The sequence below is a fragment of the Heliconius melpomene genome, chromosome 6 (assembly GCF_056956725.1).
Source record: "Heliconius melpomene rosina isolate 202511_hmr_F chromosome 6, ASM5695672v1, whole genome shotgun sequence".
Classification (NCBI taxonomy): domain Eukaryota; kingdom Metazoa; phylum Arthropoda; class Insecta; order Lepidoptera; family Nymphalidae; genus Heliconius; species Heliconius melpomene.
Window position 1 is genome coordinate 4,407,115 of NC_140394.1, and position 11,173 is coordinate 4,418,287.

Consider the following 11,173-nt stretch of genomic DNA (forward strand, 5'->3'; position numbering starts at 1 on the left):
TTCGGAACTAGCTGGCAACATTTATAAATTATTATTCCATTTTTAAATTCATATTGTATTCGAGGGGCGGTGTGTGACGGCCAGTGACAGGCGCGGCGTTCGTTAAAGCGATAAGTCCACGATGACGGCACGCGCCCATGCCCACTACCACCAACGAAACTATAAATTAAAAGTCGATTAAAACTTATTTTATTATTCAATAATATGAATAAAATACGTGTCTGGTTCTTTCCTGTCATGTTTATTCAAATATATTTCTAAAAATATCTATATCTTATATTTTTTCTTTTAACTATGGTTCTTTTTAATGTTTTCAAGGTCTTCTGTCTTTATTACTGGGTAGTTCTTTGGACTCAACGTCAATTTTATATCTCCAACAATATATGGTATTGTTAAAGTAAACTGGAAATATTATTGAAAATATTATAATAATTTAATTATATTTTTATACGTGTTTAATACGTGAAGATTGAAAGTGTCTTAACGGTATGTTCCCTATGCCTAATAAATAAATTAAAAACATATTAATAATTAAAAAAATAAAATTATATTTATTTTACAGAACTTTTACACGTCACGTGTCTATATAAAAACAAAATCAAGAGAATAAAGCTTAATATCAGCACAGATGAAAATAGTTTCTAATTTTAAGCGTTCAATAGTAAAATATCAACTACAATGATAAATGACATTATCATAATCATTTGAACTGATATCAGCAATATGAAGCGATATAAGTAACGTATTTAGTATAATGTTTGGTGTTATGCTTATTTGTTATTATAGAACAGCCGAACGAAATATTTATTTTAAATAAAACTCAGATATAATTACTCTTTGATAAATTCCAGCAATAACTGAAATAGTGGGAATCGAACCCACAACCTGTCACGTTTACAGTGACACACTTGTGCCTCTGCATCACGACTGGCCTTAAATTTAAATGGTTTTGGTTTCCTAAGTTATATATAGCCATAGAGTTTTTTTTTACTTTTTTTATTAGAACGTAGGAACGTCTTCATCAATCAGTAAAATAGTTATAAACTTAACACTATATATAAGCTTCACGCTATATCCCGCACACAGCAGGTTACGCAGAGGGAACCTATTGTTAAAACACTCCGTTCCCCACTTTTCGCCGAATTTTGGAGACTGCGTGTTGAATAGCGGAACTCAACGCTTTGCTTCGACACCAGAGCGAAGAAATGGAAATATAAATTTAAATAAATATTTAATTTCGAGTGGGGATCGAACACAACCACAACCGTCGCGTTACAGTCATACCTTTGTGCCCTTAGGCAACGACGGCCTCAATATATAAGCTTTCTTATAAAATATACATATGCCACTCCGATCCCAGACGTCTCCAGACTAGACAGGCTCTGTACCCAGAGAACTAACACAACCCAGACACTAGGTTATTACTGAGAGACTGCTATGCACTTAATTTTACATTAGAATGAGAATAATAAATGTTCATTACGCAGGCCCTTGCACATGAACAGAAGTTAGTTTATTCTCAGACACTTTAACATCGCTATACGAGTATTTATAGCTACGAAGGCGTATTCGAGCCATTAGCCGGTACGACGCGCGAACTATTCAAATTAATTAAATTTAATTGTGTAGAAACGCGAGCAGGTCATCCGCGTCTCGTCGGCTTTAGTGTATATTTATTCTGTGTTATTTGGATTTCATGAATATCTATTGTTTTTATCTGTATATGGGTTATATATATGCGATATTGGAGAAATATTTATTTTATGTGTATAGTATATCCTTTGAATAATCAAAATTGCGGTAAGAGTAATATTTAAATTAATATTAGTTTTGCATTTTTATTTTTACTTATTTTATTTACTTCTAAGCGTGACTATACAATTAGTCGCGTTTCATCACAAAACACACAATATCTGTGACCATGAATGCAAAGTGGATATTAGATTCTCTCGGCAGTAAGTTAATTCTCTGTCTTCCAAGCAATATGCGGCAGAAAAGAAGAATGTGAAAAGAATGAAAAAGATAATATTATTGAAAAAAATAATGGAAACATGAGAAATTGAGCTTGAAATAGTAGTGTTAGGTATTTTATAAATAAATGGTTAACAGTACAAATAATTAATGCAAAATAAACGAGAATTAACTAAATAAAAATAATATATAATTTCAATTAAAATCGCTTTAACATCAATAAAATTTTATCATCAAACTAGCAGACCCGCGAACTTCGTATCGCCTAACAGTCGATTTTTTTTAATATGTATTCTGCTATTAGCGACACCGGGTCAGCTAGTAAGATAAAAAAATAAAAACTTAAATCATTTTTAATTCTTATAATATTCATTAAAAATTATAATAAAAATAACAATTTCCGATATCTTATTATGATGCCTACTTATTATATTTTATTTTATTTTTACTTATTCTAAATTCAGTTTCATTTTCATTGTAGTACTTTATGGTACACGTTATTTTTTGCTTGGTTATCTGGCGCGTAAACAAACAGAGCAGATGGTTTTCCAACACGGGAACAGACAACATACAATAGACCATGCGAGAAACATGAGTTTTCTATATTAATACCACAAACACTTAATAACTGCCCCTGGGATTTGTTTATAGTCATTGCGAAAGCAAGCCGTACTGGAAACTGTAGTCTTTTAAGCTCGAATGGTATGTCAGTCGAAATCATTGGGATGCGCGGTATCAAAACGTCTTCTCCTTTATACTTTCCTTTCAATATGATTGCTTCTATTACGTTATTCATTATTTTTTTATCGCTAATCGTGTGCCGTTACAAAGTTTCAGTTGGTTAATATTTCGCAACATTATAACTACATATTCAAGATTTAATTGAAGGTTGTGAGGCGACAATCCTGGCAAATCAAGTGAATTTAAAAATTCCGGTGGATAGTTCACGACATCATCTTCATTAGTTGCCGTATCAACTGACTTATGAGTCCTTATTTTGCCAGGAATGCCATCTTGAAAATTTATATTTAATTCATTTACATCAGTGTGTTTGGCAGCCAGTAAAGCTTTTTCGCTCAACCAGTTATGGAATAAATAATCAGCAACATTTGGAAGTACTTTATGAATGAGTTCATTTTTTAATTACGTTAACTGACAAAAACTATCAGGAAAGGTGATGCAGCCAGTCAGCGTATATATAGGAATTCTTGCTTAAATGTAATACCTTGACATGTTTCCACAATTTCAGTGAAACGTTTAAGTTTCGACAACATGAATTCAGTTCATCAGCTTGCATTGAACGTGGAACCACTGGCAATCCTCCTCCTTATAATAAAATCATTGCGCCACCAAATTGATTGGCAAACTGAGTTTTTACAATAACCTTACAATATTGGCAAGCAGAGTTCATAGGTACAATAGCAACACAGGTGTAGGCACTACTGACATCAATTGATATATCGTAACAAAAAGCAGCTCGATTCAAATTTGCAACATTATCAGTCAACTATCGTGGTCAGTACGATTAGATTCTTCTGGCTAAATTTGTCCACCGCCTTATAGAAGGCATATTTAGTAAGTCACAAATACACAACACTTTATTAATTTTATAAAATTTGTGGCTTTTAGATTTAGTAATATAGACGCACAATGAGACGTTTACATTTCAATTGACATCTTACCACAGAAATATTGACAAATATTGACATTAATAGACTGAGATCCCAGGGCCCCCAGACCTACATCATTTTAACAAAGCTGAAATTTTGAGGATTGATAGTCTAATATGTACTTAAGACTCTCTAACTTAAAAAACCTTCAGAGATAGTGCCAACTTAAAGCACACCTTCAGTTGCGCTAAAGAAGAAAGTCTCTTTTTTTTCTCATTTATTTATGTACCACACAATAAAGAAAGTACAGAAAATTTATGATAACAGAATAAATGTGTACAATGGACAACTTATCTCTAATAGAGATCTCTACCAGAAACCCTTGAATGTAGCGGATTTTAACATCCATTAGAAATGATTCGGGTGCGGTATTTTAATATAATGTTAATAATAATAATAAACCTACATACAAATATACATAATATTAATAAATATTACTATACCTACATAAATATATACAATGACATAAAAGAGTTGAAACAGAAAAAGAAAATTAATAAAAAAAAGACAAAGCGACTACTAAAGATTCTAATTGAGATTAAGAAATGTTGTTTTAATTTGATTTTAATAGTATTTAGAGATGGATTGCCCGACAGTATAGAGTTAGGTAGTGAGTTCCATAAGCGCACTGCTTGAGCTGTGAAAGATTTTTCATAGAAAGAGGTATTAAGTATAGGGCGCTCAAGCTTTGTACAATGTACATGTCGTACATGTACAACAAGTATTTCACTTGGAAGTGTCAATTGAAAACGCTCCCTTAAGTAAGGAAGAGAGTTTTTATATATGTTTTAAAGTAAAAAATGTATACTTCACATTCTTCCACGTGGACCTTTACTTCTGCCTACTACTTGTGCCTTTAGACGTCCTAAAGGTTCTTTAAAATTGGGGCAAATTACATTAAAGTAAATCTAAAATTTAAAATATATTATTTACGGACTATTTCAAGACCCCTCTAGCCCCAGACCCTAAGCAACCATATCAATCCGATGGCTTTATCATTTTCCCAAAAAGCGATATACCGTTATTTTTCTCTACCTCTGTAAGGATCCCATTTTCATGTTAGTGAGTTAGCATACTGTCTTAACTACATGTAAGAGTATTAGTTCTCAAAATTTCAGCTTTGCTAAAATGACGTCGGTCTGGCGGCTCTGGGATCTTGGGCTATAATATTTATACGATACTAACGTCACTCAATTTTGTCTTCCAGGAATCCAGCTACTAACATTTAAACTTTATAGTAGGGTATTAAAGTCCAAATTGACTTTTAAGTAGATAGTAATACGAATCTTTTGTATGGGAATATAGAAAAGTCATGTTTTTGGACCTTTTCTGGTAATTTTTTATTTTTTTCTGTCTGTTAGAACCATCCTCGTACTTCAAGGAATATTATAAAAAAAGAATTAGCAAAATCGGTTCAGCTGCTCTCGAGATTTGCGCTTAGCAACACATTCAGCGATTAATTTTTATAAAAAAGAAGATATTTCGTATATTTTATTGATATTATAAAATTACTTTTGCCTCGTTCCAGAGTGAGGTAATGAAAATATTAAATATTTCATTTCTTCAAGTAGGAATCGAACTCAGAACCTGTCGTGTATATAGTCGCGTGCTTGTGCCACTGCGCCACAACGGGCCTAAAAATTATAAGAATGTAACATTTTTTTTCTGTGATACACATATATGTTACCGATTTATGGATTTTTTTTAAATTTTTTATTTGAATATATTTACTTAAATTTATATCATTTGGTGTTGAACCATTTTAAATAATAATTATGGTATTACGTAAACGTCAAAACAAATGTTTATTACGTAGAATAATTTATTTTAAGACGACTGACGAATTATATGTAATAAAGTTTAGCTGGGTGACTGGGGTTTCACATTGGATCCAATTTTTTTTTATGTCAACAGAAAATGCTCATCACGTTGAATAACTTTTCCTAATTCGTTGTATTGATATCTCTTATAGATTAAGCGGGCTGCTAGGGTCTCACGTCAGGTATTCGGACTATCAAAATAAATTATAGCCTATATGTTGCCGAAGACTAATAGCTATGCAACAAAAGAAGTTTCATTTAAATCTGTCCAGTAGTTTTTGAGTTAAAGAGTCACAACAGACAGACAGACAGACAAGAATTCCAAAAATCATATTTTTACCTTCTATTAGTTGTATTGAGTCCCCCTGAAGTGTTTTTTTTAGTTTATATTCAATGTACAGATTTTACCCCCCTTACAGTTTTATTATATATATAGATATAGATTATTCGTATTTGCGTAGTAACTGAGATGATTGATTAGTAAATCAATAAAGTTTCACCCTTTACTTCAAAGGCCTTTTTGATTTGCTAAATATCAAACATAGAAAATTGGACCTATTAAATTAAATTATTCTAAATTAAAATAATTTAGATATAAATAAGGTTAGTAACAGACTTAGGTATACCTGCAAAACCATATAAGTGTAAGTACCTCATTTGCGTGAATGTATAGTATCGAGGGGTGTATACGAGGCATACAATGCTGAATGACAATTGAAACCTACCTAAATACGATAAGACCACGTATCATCCATCAAGACATTTAACTTTAGAATGGATTTAGTTATCAGATTTTACGAACTTAATATAATTTTCTTTAGGTTTCTGGTATATAATTATAATTAAATTCTCCTATTGTGTAATATTGTCTCATTTTTACCATATATTCTATTTTATGTGTTCTCCAAGCAACGTGACATTAACGAAGTTAGTGCTCTACTGGTATGCTCGGAATGCCATAGACAAAGAACAAAAAATGTATACTTGAAAAAACTGGCATGCAAAAATGTACCGTGAGTTAAAATTTGATATTAACAAAAGAGATGAACCTTGAAACATTATTTTTCAATTTGAAACCCATCAAACAATATCAACAGGATATTCTACCATTGTCATTACACATGGGACAGACAGGAGAAAATCGCATTTGCTATTAACTAGCTGTCACGCCCGCGTATATTTATTCAAAGCCACACAACCAGTTCAAAATGAATATTGTATAGTTCCAAAATTGGATATCACATAGTCAGAAGACATTAAGAGGCCTGGGTGGACCGGCGGAAAATTGAACTGGCGCGGTATGGGTTATTCATGACACGACCAGCTATATGCATAGCTGTTGTTCTGAACACTTCATACAGCTTACAACCAACTCCGAAGTATCAATTTCCATGCATTCCATTATCTACTGTATTGTTTAAACTTGTATACCAAAATCCCACATTTGATATACTATGACCGCTTCGCGACTCTCGCGGGAGTGTAAATTGTTATTCTGTGGCGTATTTTGTGCAATAAATGTATTACGTGCAATTTAGTTTTGCATTCGTTATTTTAAAACATTTGTATCGATAAATATTTTGTGGTTCAATTAATTTTGTATGTTTTAGATTTTTCCTATTTTGTTATTGGCTGTAGTTCTAAAATATTTTGACCTAGACTCGCTATCTCATTAATTTAACAAGACCTGAGAAAAACTATAAGTATTTAAAATTAACAATAAATGCTTATGATTTTAAAAATATTATAATATATAGAGAATAGTAAAAATTTCAGTCCATCGCTTTTACAATGATAAACATTTGTTTAAACTGTATAACAGAACAACATTTTATAAACATTTGTTAACATCAACCCCATTTATTTCCCCCAGTACCGTTAGGTTACAGAAAAGACAACACACTGCAAACGTATTTATAATACAACACTACACAGGTAAGCGAGGAAAACCTAAAAATGTTACCTCAAAAATGTCAACGCTCCCCGATCCGGGTCTCATATATCATGGGGATTTATACCCACCTTTGCTCCTTTCTCGATTTCCACCTTAATTTAATATTAAATTTTGCTTTTCACGCTTCCAGGAGAGCAGATGTCTTTACATGTTTTGTTATTCATATTTCGCCTTCACGCATTAGCGCCTTGGATGTAAATGGAATGTTGTTACGATTAATATAAAATATATGGACTTGCAGTCTGCTTGCTGGAGTCTAAGAAAATGTAAATGCTAATGTTGACTCTTACGTTCTCGTAGAGTATGTTGAATTATATAATTTTATGCAAACACCTACATTTCAAATGTAAAATTTTACTTTAATAACGTTTGCAATCTAAAATTTCTATTTTACGTACATGAAAACAAACCGGTTAAGTGCGAGTCGGACTTGTCCACTAGATTCCGTAATAATTTCAGAATTATACCTCAACGGGAAGTTTAATTTATAATTGATAAACTTAAGTTTGCAGATATATGCATTCATTTTGTATGAAATTAACTTTAAATAAACGTTTGAATTGAATGAAAACAAAATGATCCTACAGGGGTTCCGTTTTTACCTTTACAATTACAAAATATTACTTGAATAATTAAGTTTCAATCCATTTAAGTTGTCAAAGGTGCCAACTAAACGTCAACTTTACTGAATGTTGAAATCCTTTGATTATCACTACACATTTAGTTGTGCCGCCTTTTCCGTGGTCGATGGGAAGTCGGGGCGTTTTGGCCCCCTCATTATTCCGTTCCGGTAGACTGACGTTATCGCCACTTATCACGAGGCCGTCACTCAAACTACTTCGACAACATCGACTGTACAAAGACGATCCTGATGATATCTGAGATACAATGATACTACGGTCAGCTTGCTCGAGTAAGATTTGAACAACTGATTTAATAAATATACAAATATTAGCATTTTGTATTGATTATTATATAAGTAATTGTTGTATAACTAGAGAATGGAATAAAGCAGTGAAATAAAGTTAGCACTCAAAATTAGGGCACAATGTCAAATATTGATTATGTAGTTTAAACATTTGCAGATACAAAATTATAATAAATAGTGAGGCCTGACGTGGCGCAGGGGCACAAAGTGTCAAAGTGTAAACACGACGGTTGTGGGTTCAAATCCCACTCTAGGAAAATAATTATTTAATATCTCCATTTTTCATATCCTTCACAGTGTGTTAATGGGGAAGCGAGACGGAAGACACACCGTTTAGCATTTGTCTCATTGCAACGCCGCAATTTGTCTTATTGCCAGAGCGAAGAAATAAAAATAATAAAAAAATAATATTTCCCAGAATGGGAATTGAACCCACAACCATCTAAGTTTCTAGTCGTGTTTACATAAACACGCCTGTGCCACAGCACCACGGCGGTCTCTACTGTATCTTGCTTCTTCTATTATATCTTATTAAAAAAATAAATGTAGCCTCAATATTACAATAACAATTTTGGCAAATATCCATTATGATAATTTAATTTATTTTAAAGGTATTTATTTCAACGAATCAGTGAGATCATACTACGGAATGCACTATGCGTAAAATGCAATATTGAAAAAGGGGCAAGTCCGATGCATTTTAATCAATGTGGTATTAGTATAATCGTCAAAGAATGCGCGTGACGCTGCTCTGACACACGGACAGGTTGTTTGTTGTATAACTTTTTGGGAGGTTTCAATTTAATATATAGATATTTTAGTAAAAACAATCATTAACCAGATTACAGAAATATATATTTGTAGCTCGGTTGCAGAATGTGTGGTAAGCGCGATAGTTGTTGGTTCGATTTCCAATCCAGGAAATGAAATATTTAATAATTTTTTTTTTTTGCTCTGGTCACATCCCATAACTCAGAATTTGGTGTAAAATTCGGAGGAACGGAAGTGTCTTACACTAAATTTCCTGGTGATACTGCATGTTGAGTAACGGAACTCAACGCCCCACTTTACTTGGACACCAGGGCGAAGAAATGAAAATATTAACTATTTCATTTCCTCGTGTGGTGATCGAACCCATAACCCGTCTCGTTTACAGTCACATACTTGTGCCCTTGTACCGTGACTGGCTAGTCGTGTCTAGGTCTTTTTTAATCTATGTACACATGTCCAAACTAACCGTGTGTATCATTAGATATTATAGAGGGTGAAGCGTAACAGATTCTAGCTTCGATTCACCGTAGGCATAAAATCTAATAACAGAAACGTAATAAACACATTAATCTTCATTTCTTAAAAGCCTTACACCAGTTTTTCTTTATAAAACATTAAAACAATAAAACAGACTAAATCTTTCCTATTAAAAAAAATCAACTATCCAGCACACAGCAGGGTAGGCAGAGAAAACCTACTGTTAAGACACTCCGTTCCCCATTTTCCGCCGATTTTTTCGAGGCATTTCGTGTTGAGTGACGGAACTTAACGCCAGGCTTTTGCCTTGGTGCCAGAGCGATGAAATGAAAATATTAATAAATAATAATTCATGCCCTCGAGTGGGAATCGAACCCACAAACGCTGTAATAACATTACAGTCACATCGTGCCAATCTTTTCTATTGATAAAGCTAAAACGAAAATCAAAATTGCAAATCTGTTTCTACATACACGTTCGTTCATATTAAAAATCTCTCATTTTCATATAATCGGCATATGAAAGGGTGTCCTTAATCAGAGTTACAAATTCAATTTAGCCAGACAGAAGCGATTGGGGACGATATCGGAATAATTTGCATAGTTATTATAAACATGGGTCAGTCCTGCATAAACTGCTCGATGACAGCTCTCGTCTCTCGAATGCAAATATAATAACTATATAGAAATTATGGAAGCGTCTGTATGTTAATAAAGAATCATCTAAGTTTCTAGTTGTTTTAACTAGATTTACTATTAGAAACTGAGGCTAGTTGTAGCGCAGGGATACAAAAGTCACACTGACTGTAAAATTGACTGGTTGTGAATTCGATCCTCAGTCAAGGACGTGAATTATTTATTTATATTTATATTTCCATTTCTTCGCTTTGGTGTCGAGGCAAAGCGCGGCGTTGAGTTCCGCCACTCAACAATTCGGCGGAAAATGGGGAAGGGAGTGTGTGAAGGATACAGCGTGAAGCTGATAAAATTTTTCTTTAATTTTTACTATAATTTTCTGATATACTTGAATTAGATCTATGTTAATAAAGCACAATAATTATGTTTATATTTTTTTAACATAATTTTATTTTAAAACTTAAAACCTAATAAGCTTAGTTGAATTTTCACTTTATCTATTCCGCAAGTAATTTCCTAATAATGTTACGAAAAACATACAAAGAATATTAAAAAAAGAAATACACAAAAAGATTGCTAAATTTACATGGATATTACATACTCCGAAACTCTTATAAGAAAATATTTTATTATACCACACGAGATAAAAAGTCATGTAAATAAATCTTCTTATAATACATATATGGAGTCACTTCTAGACACGTTTGGCTCAGAACACGAAATATGATTTACAAGCATTTCAGGTAAACTTATCCGTAAAGAGGAACCATGATTATCCTTTCAATCACCGCTTTATCCGTTGTAATCTGTTCAACTTGGAGGGAGGGAGAGAGGGAGGTCTTACGTTGGTTTAGCGGGAGGGTAATGTAAAAACAGGATTGTGCAAGAGGGTGACAACCTTTTCATTTAGAATAGTCTTCGATACATACTAACTTACAGTATTAAAT